Source organism: Artibeus jamaicensis, unplaced genomic scaffold, assembly GCF_021234435.1.
Source record: "Artibeus jamaicensis isolate MK-2021 breed Jamaican fruit bat unplaced genomic scaffold, CSHL_Jam_final contig_519, whole genome shotgun sequence".
NCBI classification, from domain to species: domain Eukaryota; kingdom Metazoa; phylum Chordata; class Mammalia; order Chiroptera; family Phyllostomidae; genus Artibeus; species Artibeus jamaicensis.
Genome location: NW_026521871.1, coordinates 9,024,486 through 9,039,926, shown reverse-complemented (window position 1 = coordinate 9,039,926; position 15,441 = coordinate 9,024,486). Strand labels below are relative to the sequence as shown.

Below are 15,441 nucleotides of genomic sequence, written 5' to 3'. Positions count from 1 at the left end.
GGCTAAACAAAAAGCTTTTATCAGGATTATTTCACTGGGCAACGTGGTACAAAGAAAGCAGCCCACTTGTAGTCTGAAGGTCAACAGTGCTGCTCTTGTTTGAATTCATGGCTCCTCTCTGAGGGCAAGGCTAAGTCGTGCAACCCTGGGGGTGTGTCTGTGGCAATGTATCTTCATTTAAAGACTTCAACAGGACCAGGACACTGTGGGCAGCTGACCAAGGCTGACCAGAAAATTACACCTTCTGCCTTTCCTTTGGCCCTGTCATTAGATTTTTTTTTTTTAGGTCAGTAAAATGTTATCAACACTCCTCCACTGAAAATTATTTGTGGTTGCAACTAAGCATGACTGTTACAACCACTAACAAAGGGTTCCAAAATCGAAGGACACAAGAGTCAAATGAAGCCCCTTAGCAAAAACTCCTCTAGCTTTTTCCACTTCATTTAGGCTGCACACACTGGGCAGCTTCATTAGAATCTCTACTTTCACTCCTACTCATACTAAGGATTTTGTTTTGTTTCTCTAATGAATCACATCTGGTATGTTTTAAAAAGTCATCTGTTTTGAACTGAATGTTTATGTCTCCCCCCAAATTCGTGTTTAAGCTCCAACCCTCGATGTGATGGCTTTTGGGAAGTAATTTGGGGCATTTGGGAAGTAATTAGGTTTAGATAAGGTATTGGGTGAATGGGGGCATGGTAGGCTTAATGTCCTTAAAAGAAGAGGAAGTGAGACCAGACTGGCTCTTTCCTCCAGGTGAGGGCACCGTGAGAAGGTTAGGCGACTGTCTGCAAGCCAGGAAGGGAGCTCTCAGCAGGAACTGAATCTGCTGGCACCTGAAGCTAAGATTTCTCAGCCTCCAGAACTGTAAGAAATAATGATCTGTTCTTTAAGCCAACCAGGCTATGGTATTTTGTTGTAGCAGCCTAAGGTGAGTAGACAACATCCTAATTAAAGAACAGTCTTGTGTTTGGTATAATAAATGAAAAAGTACACATTAGTGCCCTAACTGCTTATGTCTTCTTCCACCATCCAAGGAGTTAGAAAAAAAGACTTGAAGCAAGGTGTTACATGAACACACTGATATATGGGTCTCCCATTGTTAACCAACATCTAATTGTATTTACATTTTAATCATTTACCTGAAAAACCCGTAGTACCCCAATCAACATGGACACAGAGAATTTTGGCATTGGAAAAGAAATAATCTGACTATATTATTTTATAGATGTGGAAACTGGGATCCAGAGAGGCAAAGCAACGGGTACAAGGTCTGATAGCAACATAATGACAGAAGTCAAAATAAAACCCAAGGCTTCTAATCTACACTGAAAAGTGCAAAAAGACAAAGCAGTAAAGATACAAAGCTCTACACATGTCCCTCAAACTCACCTGCTCCAGCTCCGCCCCAGACGCCATCTTCAGGACGGCGAGGCCGCCTCCCACTGGTCCTCTGCTTCTACCCTTGGCCTCCTCCAAGCCGTTGTCCACTCAGTGGCCAGAGGAGTCTTCTCAAAACACAAACCGCACCCTTGCTTATCCTCCCCACCCCACCCCCACCTCTGCTAGTGACTCCCCGCTGTTCTTGGAATAACAATCTAAATTGTTAGATTTAGATTTTCCAATAACAATCGGTCTTGTCCTTTGAGGGTCTACAGTCTGGTCCCTGTTGACTGCTCTAGTCTCACCATCTCCCGCCCACCAGCCACACTTGCCTTCAAAGCAGCATGCGCCATCCTGCCATAGGACCCTCGCACATGCTGTGTCCATGCTTTGACTCTTTTGCTTTTCCCTTCAACTGGGTTAACATCTTCCTTTCTTTCATATCTCACTTTCCCATAGAAGCCTTCCCTGACCTTCCATGATGAGGTCAAGGTCCTTCGTTAGATGCTCTCATAGCAGCATGCTTCTTTCCATTTCAAAGCTTTTATTTCTGCTTGTTATTATGTTCTTGATACTGTGATTATTAATTAACACCTGCCTCCTCCATTAGACTTGAAGTCACCAGAAACTTGACTGGCTTGTTCCTCATTTTATCTGCTCACCACCAACACAGTGCAAGTGCAAGAGATGCTCAATCAACACAAATATGAATGAGAGAATAAATGAGAAAAGGAATCTAAACATGTGAGGCCCTTGATTGAAGACTAGACATGTCTTCCCAACCACCTGTACTTTGGGAAGCTATTCAATGATCAATGCCACTGAACACAGACCTTTCTAGGAAGAGGGAAATTACCTGATACTCTTCTCTTAGAAGCATGCTTGCATCTTTAAGATGACATCACATAAAGTACAATAACATTTCAAAGTGTACTCAGCAAAATGTCACTTTCCCCAACAATGGGAGACCTTCCGTCAAACATCAGCTCCCCAACGAAACAAAACCTCCAGGCCCCAATGGAAATTTTTGCTCTTTACTATGGTTTCCCGGGAGCCCATAAATCGAGCCCTTCATTATAGAGCACACAGAGAACCCTCCCTTCGTACCATCCCTGTTTTCAGACACATTCTTCATGACTGTCTCCAGCAGCCAGCTCATTTCTCATTTCAGCCACTCCTCCACTTCCCCGCGGGGAAGAGCACGCACACGGCAGGCCTATTTCCGCAATCTGACAATAATTTAAATTAAATTTCAGCTTCAGTTGCTGGTTGAGTTAGGGAGAGAGACTGTCACAGAGAAACACAGAAAAACTTCAGGCAGCAGTGTGGCAGAGACATGACGTGACAAAGCCTGGGTTAGCTGGAAAGAAGGATGATTCTGCCCCAGGAAAGGGAGCAGGGCAAGGTGTCAACAGCCATGGAAAAGGGTCTTCGGAAACACAGCCACAGGCAAACTCCCTTTCCCGCGTGAAGACAAAGCAATGTGAAATTCTGATTAGAGGAAGGTAATTTAAAATTATTTAAAGCCAAAGTTTTTTCTGCTAAATATAATATTCAAATTTGTGAAAATCGAACTATGTTAAGAAGCTGTTTTCTCTCTTCTATCTCCACAGTGGAATTTGGGGGCTTTGATGACATTTAGACAGGTGGATGGTGGGGTGCTGTCTGTGCGCATGGACATCTTATTCAAAGTGCAACTGCTTCTGCTAGCTACAGGTGAATCATCTGCCTTTTGGGTTATTAGGAAATTTTTAAAATCCCTTCTTTCTTTTAAATTATTAGCATAATAAAGCTAGGAGATCATCAGGTCCATTTTGGGGTCCATCCAGCACCTCTTATTTAGTTTTCCACAATCTTCCAAGCTTAAAGTCATTAAAAAGCACTTTAAGCCACAGCCTTATTTACCTTCTCCAAGTAAGATAAGCTAAACACTTAAGGTGGGGGTTGGCGGGCAGTGTGGCAGGTGCCCTGCATCCCTTTCCCAGGTGAGACTCCTCCACTAGCCCTGGATGGCGAGTGGGGAAGAATTCCACCCACGTGTAGCTGGGAGAACCTGACCCATTCTAGTCCCTACAAAGCTGGGTCTCTCCAAAACGGCTTTCTTATTTCCTTCACAGTATTGAGAATGCTCAAGAATTCAAGGCACGCACACTTTTCAATGTAATCTCCAGAACACATTCCAGGCTGAGATACAAATGATGTATGTGCTGGTAGCCCACTGTTTTTAAATGGCTTGGAATATACTCCTTTCCATTAAACAGATCAACCAGAGGTCAGTGTGACTGACACATCTTACACACTTCTCACCTTCTCAAACCACATGGTGGGCACCAGGAGCAGTGCTCTGCTCTCAGTAAATACTAGTTAAATGGAAGGAAATGGAGACCTAAACAGGGGGATGGTTTTCATGTTAACAGAAAATTTCTGTCCCTACAATCATCTTGACAGATTCCTGCAGCACCAGTCAGGTTAGACTCGAAAGCACTGGCATTAACGATACCACATCTGCAGAAATCCTGTGTGCATTCCATACTGCTTATATCCTCTTATCTTCAGGCGAATTTATTTTATTAGCTTGTAAAAGCCTGGCATTATGTGCACTTATCTTGCTTTGTATACCACAAGGTCTCTTCAGGTATGCCTTGGTTTTGCCTCTTGTTTTATGACTTTTCTTCAAAAATGAGGAGATGAAAATACATGTATAGAGAAAGACAGACATTCTTAAAGTGTTGCCGAGATAAATCCAGTTCATGTTTATAGTAACCTTCCAAAGACAGCCTGAAACATAAACAATAAAGCAGCCGCTCATTCATTTATCTGACAAATGTTAACTGGATGCGCTCTGTGCCAGACACTATCCCAGATATTAGGACTATAGCAGAAAGATAAAAATAAAAGTTATATTTTAGTGTGGACAGACTCTGATAAGTAGAAAACACATCATGTGGCAGGTGATGATAAATACTATGAAGAAAAAATCAAATTGGGTAAGAAAAGTAGGGAATGCAGGGATGGACTGGGGGCGGGGTATGGAGATGACTTTCAACATGGGGATACAAAACAGCCTAGCTAAGAACAACGGAGAAGATAACAGGAGGAAGAGAAAGAAGTCAGTCACATGGGTGTGTAACAGAGCTCTCCACATAGAGAGAAATAGCAATTGCTAAGGCCCCAAGGTGAATGCAGAATAAGAGAAGGGCCAGTGTGGTGCAGGGAAAGGGGAGAGGGTAGGTGATGAGGTCCGGAGCAGCAAGGTAACCAAGCTGTGCTGGACCTCAGGGATCACTAGGAGGATGTGGTAATGCCACTGAAATGTCACTGAAGAAGGAGACATGAAAGAGACATCGTGTGATTTAGGCTTAAAAGAAAACTTCTAGCGGCCGAGTTGAGAGTGGACAGCAAAGGGTCAAGGGCAGATGCAGGGGGACCATGTGGGAGGCCCCTGAAATCATCCAGCCACTATGGAGATGATGGGGGCCTGATAAAGGTGGTCCCACTGGAGGTGATAATGGTGTGGTTCTGGCTCTGTTTAAAGGCAGAGCTCACAGTGGTGTTATCAACCAGTCACCTGTGGATTGAGACTGCTTGGATGTGAAGCAAGCTTTGCTGGATGAAATCAACAGCTGAGGCATTTTGCCAAATACCTCTATTAATTATTATTTACGGAAGTGGCTCATTTAAAAACAGACTTGTTCCACCTAAAAAGGCACAGGACTTCACAACCCTCTTGTTTTAAGCGACACATAAACATCATTGTTATCTTCCCTTCCCTGGTATCATTTATTCTTTATGTGAGTTACCAAATTTACATTTGAAAAATATCCATTTGACAAATTTAATTGAGGGCTGGATACATACCAGCCAGTTTCTAGGGCACCAGGGAAACAGTATTACCTAGAATAGACAATACCCCTGTTCCATAGCCCTGGATTACTTTACAATATCAATAGTAAGTATCCTTGCTTGTTGCAACATTGTGCCATAGTCCTACTTGCATTATTGTATTGAATCCTTCCAGCAATCCTATCATCATCAGTATTTTTCCAACCAAGGAAACCATAACACAGAGGTTGAATGTGTTGTCCAAGGTCTCACAGCTAGGAAGTGGTTAGGCAAGAATTCAAAATGCCAAAACCAGAACTGTTAGCTTCAACCTTCTCCTGGCTTTAAGGTCCAGTCCTAGGACTTGTATTTTCACTCATCCTCTGTCACTTTGGGCAGGACACTTGACTTATCTCAGCTTCAGTTGCCACAACTGCACAAAGAAATGCTCTCAACAAGATAAACTCTTTCAGGTCCCTGTCAGGTCTAAAAGTTTTAGAGATCGTGCTCTGGAATCCAGTGTTCCCAGTCCCTAATCCCTCACTGTAAGGAGAGCACAAATGCAAAGCCCACCAGCCACACGGTATAACTTCTCAAGGTCAACTTCTCAAGGTCAGCTTCTGCATAAAACAACGTGAAGCACTTCCCCTGATGAACCTTTGGGTTCCAATCTTCCAGCTGGAAGAAAATAAGCCAATTTCAAGGAGACTCTAAGGTGGATATAAATGTTACCAGAAGAGTCTATAGCAAAATTTATTTCTTTCGAAACCAACCATGTGGAATTACTCCCTTAGAGAAAGGGGAAAACCAGTAAGATATGTCTGCTCCATGCTTGGTTAACTTGTAACGAAATCAAGAGCAATTTCCACTCATATGCAGATGACTGAGTCTTAACTTTCACTTCCTTCAGTGTCCTTGTGTCTGACCCAGGGTAAAGCTCAATAGATACTAGTTGATTGAATTAGTGCATAAATGAGTCAGTGAATGAACTAAAGAATAAATAAATAAATTCATTAACTCTATAGTAATAAATATGTCCTTGGTTGGAATTTATATAGACCTGGCCAGCAAAAGCATCACTTCCCCCTGCCATCTACAGGCAAAGAAAGCCCTTTAAATTTATTAATTTTAGTGTTCCTTGAAAATTCCAATTATAGAAACTGATATTTCAAGATGTGTGGGCAGTAATAGAAATCTCATTTATAAAACCATAAGAGGAAATGCCAATCTGCTCATGAAAGAACACGAATAAACACCTTTAATTCCCTGTCTAAAGAGTTAACCTAATGCTGGCATTCTGACCACTGAAGATAAGCCTGTGGTTCAGTTTCAAATGTTTCACCATCAATACTGACCAGGAAATGATGCCGCTAGAGAAACCACCTGCTCACACTGAGTCGACTCTCTCCATAAAATGACCCCCACACAACAGTGTGAGTTAGACAGCAGGGTGGAGGAAGACACAAACCACGAGAACGCTCCTGGACCCTTCACTCTTTTGACATTCTTTGAGAAGTTACCAAAGAATTTAAGTATCAATCAAGCAACATAAAATGTTTATACATAGTAAATGTCAAGGGAAAAAGTCAACACACCAGCTTTTCTTCACAGAGAATGAGCATCAGACACAATTGAGAAAAGTAAGAAAAAAAGAAAAACAACGTCTGCTATTGAAACCAGGAATACATAACCAAATCAAAGATGAGGCTTGATGCAATTATGTAAGTCATTTGGGGGGAAACTCAATTAGCTGGGAACGGAAGCCTGGATGGAACTTCCTAACCAGGATAGTTTACATAATTTTCAGGTGGACAGACTCAGGCTACATTTTAGAAAAAGAAATCATAAGAGAAAGCATTTTAAAACATTTATTTTCTAGTGAATTTCTTATTGCAAATAATCTCGGTCAAAATAGGATTAATGATAAATTGCAAAATGAGGCAGCTGAGATGTAAACTTTGTCAATATAACAAACTTATTCTTTGAGTTCACAACTACAGTTCCTTCCCTTCCTCCTTCCTCTCCTCTCCTCTCCTCTCCTCTCCTCTCCTCTCCTCTCCTCTCCTCTCCTCTCCTCTCCTCTCCTCTCCTCTCCTCTCCTCTCCTCTCCTCTCCTCTCCTCTCCTCTCCTCCTCTCCCTCTCCTCTCCTCTCCTCTCCTCTCCTCCCCTCCCTCCCCTCCCCTCCCCTCCCCTCCCCTCCCCTCCCCTCCCCTCCCCCTCCCCTCCCCTCCCCTCCCCTCCCTTCTTTCCTTCCTTCCTCTCTTCCTTTTAAACCATGGATGATACTTCTGGATATTTAGGTTTAAAGCCTGCACACACTATTAGGTGAAGCATACATGATGCAGACAAAACTTTCCTTCTTCACTAGTTTTAACAGCCTGTTCAGATCTGCACTTGGTAACAGTGTGGTTGTTGTTTGCTTTTCTTGGGTGTCAATGAATGGAGCAAAATAGCATATGGATCTGAACCACAAAAAATGGCAGTTTAATACTATTCACACTAACATTAAAGAGTAAGTGTCCACAGGCATTTTTTAACACTGACTTTACTACTCGTTCTAGAGTATGAACGAGGAAGAGTATGAGGATAGTCATTGTTTGTAACTGGGAAATACTGGAAACAGCAAAGGTGCCCTTCAAGGGAGAATCGGGTTAACATAAACTATGACTCATTTGCTTTGTGCATGAAAGAGCAGCAGTGTAATGAGACATATCCTTCCCCAGGTGAATGGATCAGCAAACAGTGCTATGTTCATACAATGGAATATTACTTGAGTGATTAAAAAAGAAGTTCTTAAACCATGAGAAGGTCTGGAGGAGCTTCAGTGAACGAAGTCAATCTGAAAAGGCTACCTACCGCATGACATACATGAAAAGGTGAGACTCTGGAGACAATAAAATGACGAGTGCTGTCAGGGGCTGGGGGCAGGAGAGATGAACAGGTGGACCACAGAGGATTTTTAGGGCAGTGAAACGATTCTGTAAGACACTGTAATGGTGGACACCTGTCCTTACACGTTTGTCAAAACCCAAAGAATGTACAACACCAAGTGAACACCAAGGTAAAGGATCGACTCTGGGTGATTATGATGTGTATGCTTCTCGGTTGCCCCCACTCTGGTGGGGTATGGATGGTACAGGGAGGCGGTGCCTGCGTGAGGCCAGAGGGTTTATGTAAACTCACTGTAATGTCTGCTTAATTTTACTGTGAACCCTAAACTGCTCTAAAAAAGTAGAGATTACTTTAAAAAAAGAAAAAGCAAATGGCAAGGTGAAACAAAAAATGACAACACTTAAGTCCTTAAAATACCACCACAGACTAATTTTTATATCTGTATCTGCCTAGATGTCTAACTGCATCCAAATATCTGCAAGGAGGCTGAGCTGATTGATCACCAGAACTGGACCGGCAGGGGCCAGTGGGATGGGGGCAGTCAAGGGGCTGGGAGCTCTAGCTCTGTTGTTTGGGGTTCTTTAAATGATGGGCATATTATTTAAAACATTTACTTTGTACTTTATGTAAAAGTATTCAAAAGTAAATTATAGGTATCATGACATGGTACCCCTTCAGTACTTATCTCTTGTATTAAAAAAGGACATTTTTCTGCCCTAAATTTATTTTTCTAATAGCAGAAGCAGCAGAAAAAAATCATCTATTAAACTACTGTGGTGATTTAACTTATCTACATCAAAAAGCTAAGCTGGTGTCAAAGAAAAAATCTAAACCCTTACTTAGAGTTGGGAACTGATTTAATGGTTATTTCTAGGTCCTCCTAAAAACATCAGTATTACCCCTGTGTCTTACTTTTATCTAATGTTTTACATTCTTTTCTTTAAAATGCTGACATCCTCATAGACCAACAAGTCAAAGTTAATTATATTTGTTGTATTTATTTACCTCAGTCATTTAAATTACTAAAGTAATACAATGCAAAGCTAATCACAACGGACTGAGTATCTTAAACAAGATAGTTAACCTAGAATTATCAGACTCCCAAAGAGTCCAGAGATAAATTCAGGACATCTGTGAGCTTCGACAGAAAAAAAAAACTTTAGTTTCACTAAGAACTGAAATTCAGCATTTCCTTCCAGTATGAATAGAGGCTACAAATCACAGAAGCATTAGCAGACCTGTGAATCTGTTACCATAGAAATCACTATATTTTTAAATCACAGTGTGGTTGACGTATTTCAAAATATCATTTGCTCTTACCTCATGTTAGGTGTATTAGTTATTAGATGTGTTACCAGGTCTTTTACTTAATGCAGTGATTAAAATGCATGTATGTAACTCTTATTACAAACTTGTTTTTAAATATTTAGATAACTGTATTTCAATATAACTGGGTTTTATTATACCTTATATATTTCACTGGAAGCACATATAAACAGTCTTCTGAGGGGAAGGGCTGTTTACACGTTTCACGAATGTCAAAGGTCAAGAACCCCTGAAACCCAGCCACTCTGTCCAGCGATTCCGGTCTCCCAACAGAACTTCTGTCCCCAGCGCCAGGCGCGGTCTCCCACACTTACTCTTTTGCATGGACAAATATATTTATGAATGTCTGGGAGCACACTTTATATTTTATGTGCTCTATAATTGTGTTTTATACTTATATTTTGTAATATACTTACAAGTCTATATAATTCAGATATTCCTGCTGTTTCCAGCTTTTGGCTACTATTAAAAAATTCTGTAAAAAAAACTCCTTGTATGTTTCCTCACACACTGGCATTTTTTTAAGTTTCAAGATCAGTTCTACTTGTGAAATGTTGGTGCCAACAACAATGCCCTCAAACTTAACTATAAGCTAGTTTTGTATTATGAAATCAACAGCAACAATAGCTAGTACTTTTTCTGCTTACTGTGGGCTAGGTCATAAGTGCTTTACATGAATTAATTTATTTTAATCCTTAAAACTCAAAGGTGGGGCACTGTTATGATTTCAGTTTACAGGTGAGGAAACTGAGGCTCAGAGTGGTGTTCAGTCTCTAGCTTCCAAAGTTTGTAATTCTGATGGCAAATTCAAACAAAAAGGTATTCCTGGAGCACAAGAAACCTCAATCAACATAGATCCCTCAGTGTTACTTTGGAGGGGAGGAGTAAACGATGACTGACACATGGCTACAACATTAACTTCCAAGAGTGTGTCTTGAAGTGGCTTGGGATTTGTTTGTCACTGTGCTTTTGAAGAGGTGGATCAAAGAGAAAAAGATCACAGTGATTATTACAATTCACCACCTAATCAATTAGGGCAAAGGCAAGATGAGATGTGTCTATGTCAACAGTGAGCAAATTTGCCATCAGAGTTGGCAGCATGAGAACAACCATGAACTTGGCATAGGATCTCAACTATCTTAGGTCCAAAGATTTCACAGGCAGCAAGGGCAGATCATAAATCCAAATGGAAAAAAAAAAGCCAACAGGTTAAATATAAGCATGTGCTAATAAAGACCCAACTGCAGAGGCAGGCCTGGTCTCCTTGGTGATAAGAGCATTATTAAAATCCACATAATTCATCAAGGCCTCATGCTGGCAGAGGGCAAGGCTACTCTTTCCAGTTAGCAAGTTCCAAAAGAGACCAAAAGAAACAAAACCACAGAAATAGTATCTTTTTACATTATCTGGACTCTGCTGAGCAGAGATAAAATAATCCTGCTGCTATTCCATGTCTGGTTTAACATATCCTAGCAATGAAGGTCATTTAGCTTAATGGAGACCAGAAAGCTTTTTCCCTTTCTTCATCAACACTTGTGATTTGAACATCTATGAAACAGGGTAGGTGATCAGAATGGACAGTAATGGGAATTCAGGGATGTATATCATAAACCTCAAAGGTGGTTTGTCCATAAGATCGGATGAATGCCCTATACATCATCCACCACCAGAAGCCATGGAGACAAACACTTTCTTCTCCTTCCTGTCCTGGGGGCACTATGGGGGAGCTGTGAAATCCAACTGTCCTGGGCTTGAATCTACAATAAGCTGGGACTTGGAGTAAACTGCTTATTTCTCTGAGCTTCAGTTTCCTCATCTTCAAAAAGGGTACGGTAATACCTATGGTCACAGGACAGTTGTGAGATTAAACGATCTCATCCCACCTCCAGTCATGGTTCAGACTGCTGCCCCAGGAAAGCCCCACCAGCATGGAAAGGAAGCCCCTGCACCAGCCCCATCTCCACCAGGGCAGCAGGAAGGATTCCTCCCACAGAAGGGGTGTAAGCGGGTGTCCCATATAAAGTCATGGACTTAGCAAGGGACCAGAGGTATAGTTCAAAGAGAGATGGGCTAGAGAAAGGTGAAAACTATCCCCCACTCTGAGTTTTTGTACAAGATCTCAACTGCTCTAAAGAGCATTTCTACCTCTCACTGCCAGAAGAGGTATAAACCTGTTCATGGGTTTAAAAAACAACTATACTCTTTTAGCCAGGAATTTCATATTTTATCCATTTTTATCCTTCTAATAGAAGATTAGACAAAGGTACTCTAGAATGCCCATCAGTGTCACTTATAATAGGGAAAAATTGTAACTTATCTAAATAGCCAATAAAAGATTGGTTAAATAAAATTGGTGCATCCATTTGACAATGTACTTTATAGTTACTAAAAATAATGTTCTTGAGGACTATTTCAAGATGTAGTAACCAGATCTCAATAAATAAATGAAAAACACATGAATAAATTAATATGTGTTATGATCTCAATTTTAAAAACTGTGTGCTTAAAAAGCTTTAAAAGTTGGTTGAAGACAGGTGCTACTTAGAGTTACATGTATGTAGCAAGTTCATAGACAGGCAAGGTGACAATAAGCATTACACTTAGCACAGAAAGGGGTTCGCAAGGGCCTTTGGCTTTGCTGTTAAGGGCTACATGGAATTTTATATTATCCTTCACACCATTTTGTACATCTGCACTATTTCACAATGAAGAACTTGTAAAGTGAGTGTGTGTATAATGCCAGGAAGGTAACACATGAAAATGTGTCTACTGCTTTGTGATGGGATTATTGATGAATGCTATTGTTCAATTTTTCTGCAAGGAACACATATTCCTTTTCAGCTTTTACACTGTTTTTATCATTGGGAAATATTTTTATACTCCCACCCCCGAACTCATCTGTTTTTGAGAAAGGATGGGTGGTGCTAAGCAGGGCCCTCCATTAGGGGCACAGCTGGCTCTCCCACAAAGGGCTTTTCCTGGGGCACCGTGAACCCCGGCTCTTCACTCAGGTGTCTCTCATCCACTAGAATTTAAACTAGAAAAGTGCTGTGGGGGAAGAAATGTCCCTGAAATCATCCCACTCAAATCCCTTGACGTGGGAGGAGATCTGTAGGTGGCTGCTGGAAGCATTTTCTGCACTGCAAATTGTTCTCAAAAGTATAGGTTACTTTTTTTTCCCCCTGGAACGGTTTGTGTTCTATCCTGCCAGGAAGCTGGGGGCCCAGCTAGTGGATTGGGTGAAGTGGTGGGAAAAAATAGAAACCAATTATGTCATTAAATAGTGTGGACTCACCAGTCACAATTCATTTTTCACCAAGTGGTAGGGGTGAAGGTGGGAGGATAGTTCTTCAGAGCTACGTCACCATGCTTTAAGATCTTTCCAATATTATTCCAAGAGGAACTCTTAACACGGGGGCTGGGCTGGGCTCCATAGGGCCCATGAACTCACACATCAATCTTATAAATTTTCTGGAGCTCAGTGCTATTATCACATTCCTAAAGGAGTCTGTGGTCCCCCAAACAATTGAGGATCCCATTCTGTAATAAGCTCTTTTCTTAGCTTATCCATTCCTATCTGGTCTCTAAGCCCAAGTTCAATAAGAGGTTGGAGAGGAGTTTAGTAGGAAAACTCCCTTCCAGGCACCTATCAGAATTGTCAGCTGAGGCTTTAAAATAAAGCCAGATGTCAGCAGGAAATGTCTGGTGTTATCATCACTCAGACACCCTGAGGGGCTCTTATATGTACTTTTTAATCAAAGGGGGAAGATTTCGCCTATGTTAATATTTCCCAATTTATGTCACAGATATATTTCTTTAACAGTGGTATGTGTGTTGAATTCCCCATATCTTGGAGAATTCACTGTTTTTTTTTTTTTATTTTTAAAATCCATCAACTAATAACTATTTACCAAGAACTCACTTTTGGTAATGCTGTGTACACAGCATTCGGCTGGGACTCAATAGAAACTTGACCATGACCCCCAAAAGACTTCTGTCCCCTCATCTAGCAACTTCTTGATCAAAGACATCTGGTGAATGTCTTTCCACTTATTAAATGGAATAAAAATTGAGAGTTACTAATATCACTTTTCCAAACCCTCGCATCCTCCAGTGTGAGTCATCTATTGGAACCCACCTCTTTTTCAGATACCACTTTCCACTACACATATAAACAAGCTCCAAACAACTCTGCAGTAATGCTGCTGGTTAGTCAAGGGACTATAACTACTGGATATCACCATTTAAAAGCACCTTTGAATAGCCTACAAAGGCCATTTATCAGAACAATTAATTTATTAGACTCATATTTATTTAGACACTGTTTCCTTTAGGCAAAACATCTTCTCATGAGTGACTTCACCCACCACTTCATTTGATTTAACCCATCTCTACTGAGTGCCTGCTAGGTGTAAGGCATTGAAAATCAGTACCAATTCCTCTGTGGCCACATCTCAGTCAGACATCCTGTCACCTTCATGTGACTTGGACAGTCAGTAAAGCTTCAAAGGCCAATTTTCATGTCCTCCAACAGCTTCTGGGATTCTCTTAACATTTACAATTATTATAACACTGTGTGATAATATCCGGAGGGAACTCTGCCCAGGCTCTGGAATCTGTATTGCTAAGATTCAGGAAAAAATGCCAGGCAAATCAGAAAGGAGTTTGGCTATATTTGAATTCCTAAGCATAAAGGTAGATTCATTCTTCATAAAAGTCTCTTTACTGTGACAAAACATGATGTGAGATAGTTGGAGAGAGAGAGAGAGAAATAAAAAACTAATCACAACTTGTGATTACAAATACTAATCCTTTCATATAAAAGAGTTCAGTGGGTTTTGATAAAAAGCTACTAGAAACATGTTTTCCTAAAAACATAAATATGGTTCAGGAATAATGAAAGATGAGGCATGATCTTAGAAATGACCAAGATTAAAGTCTTGCCTAAATCACTATATCTCCCTGGGCTTCTAATTCTTCATTTTCAAAGTGAGAGAATAAGAATATATGATGGCTAAGGACTCCTTAAATTTTGGAAGCCAATGATTCTAATAATTGCCATAAAATTAAAAAAAATGAAACATAAAGAACTTATTGCTGATAAGGAAACTTCCACAGATTATACTTGTTAATAATAAAACATTCACTGAGTAAAGTAAAACCCAGAAGTAATGTTACAACAGCCACCTAGTATGGTCCAACTCCATCAATCTGATGGCATAAGGGCTGGAACAAACACCATATGGTGAAACAAAAATGTGCAAGCACATTAATTAGATGACAGCTCAGGCTCACTCCATCATGGCTGTTTGTGTCACAGAAAACTCAGCAATGATTAAAAATAACTCAAAGAGTATTTTGTCTACATAGATAATTAAATGTCGTCAGATAAGAACCCAATAATCTATGTGCTATGAAGATTCAAATTTTCACAATGGTTGTAGAATAATTGATCTCAAACTCCTTTTTTAAAAGTAAAGGAGGAAACTGAGGCCCAGAGCATGGAGAAGATGGCCCAAGCTACACTGTTATAGTCAGAGCCAGAACCACGACCCACTTCTTAGCATAGAAACCTTCTCATCTTACAACAATGGCTTCTCTGGTCTCAGAGGAGGAGAAAGACCTGGGTCCAATGTTACATGGATACTACATGCACAGCGTTTAAACTCCAAGACAATGCAAAAGGCGAATAGACTTGGGGGGCCCAGGGAGAGCCTGACTCCCTACCCAGCCCCACCCCCAGATAAGGAGGGCATCCGAGGCTCAGGTAGGCACCCGCAGTGCCATGGGGAGACAAGGAGGCCACACAAAGAAAGCTACTGAAATTAAGCATTCAAGGATATGGGCCTGGAAAATCCAAGAAAGCTTTTTACTTCTATCATCACCAGCTTTCATCTACCATGTCACTTAAATATGTTTTGCAAAATTCTGCTTTTAAGGAAAAACACAATGATGCTAACATTTGGCGGGTGCCTAGTACATGCCAGGTAATGTACTTAGTATTCTCACTTTTATTG

General features: G+C 40.8%; 1 protein-coding gene and 1 long non-coding RNA gene across 5 annotated transcripts in view; one reads left to right on the top strand and one right to left on the bottom strand.

The window, feature by feature from the left end:
- The window catches only part of ARHGEF3 (Rho guanine nucleotide exchange factor 3), a 313,805-nt gene that overhangs the window by 131,814 nt on the left and 166,550 nt on the right, over positions 1-15,441 (bottom strand). The gene's annotated exons all lie outside the window — the stretch shown is intronic.
- On the top strand, positions 2,629-9,768 carry LOC128628026 (uncharacterized). Its single transcript, XR_008392343.1, has 3 exons — positions 2,629-2,888; positions 2,997-3,099; positions 8,552-9,768. It is a non-coding gene; the product is annotated as an uncharacterized LOC128628026 (long non-coding RNA).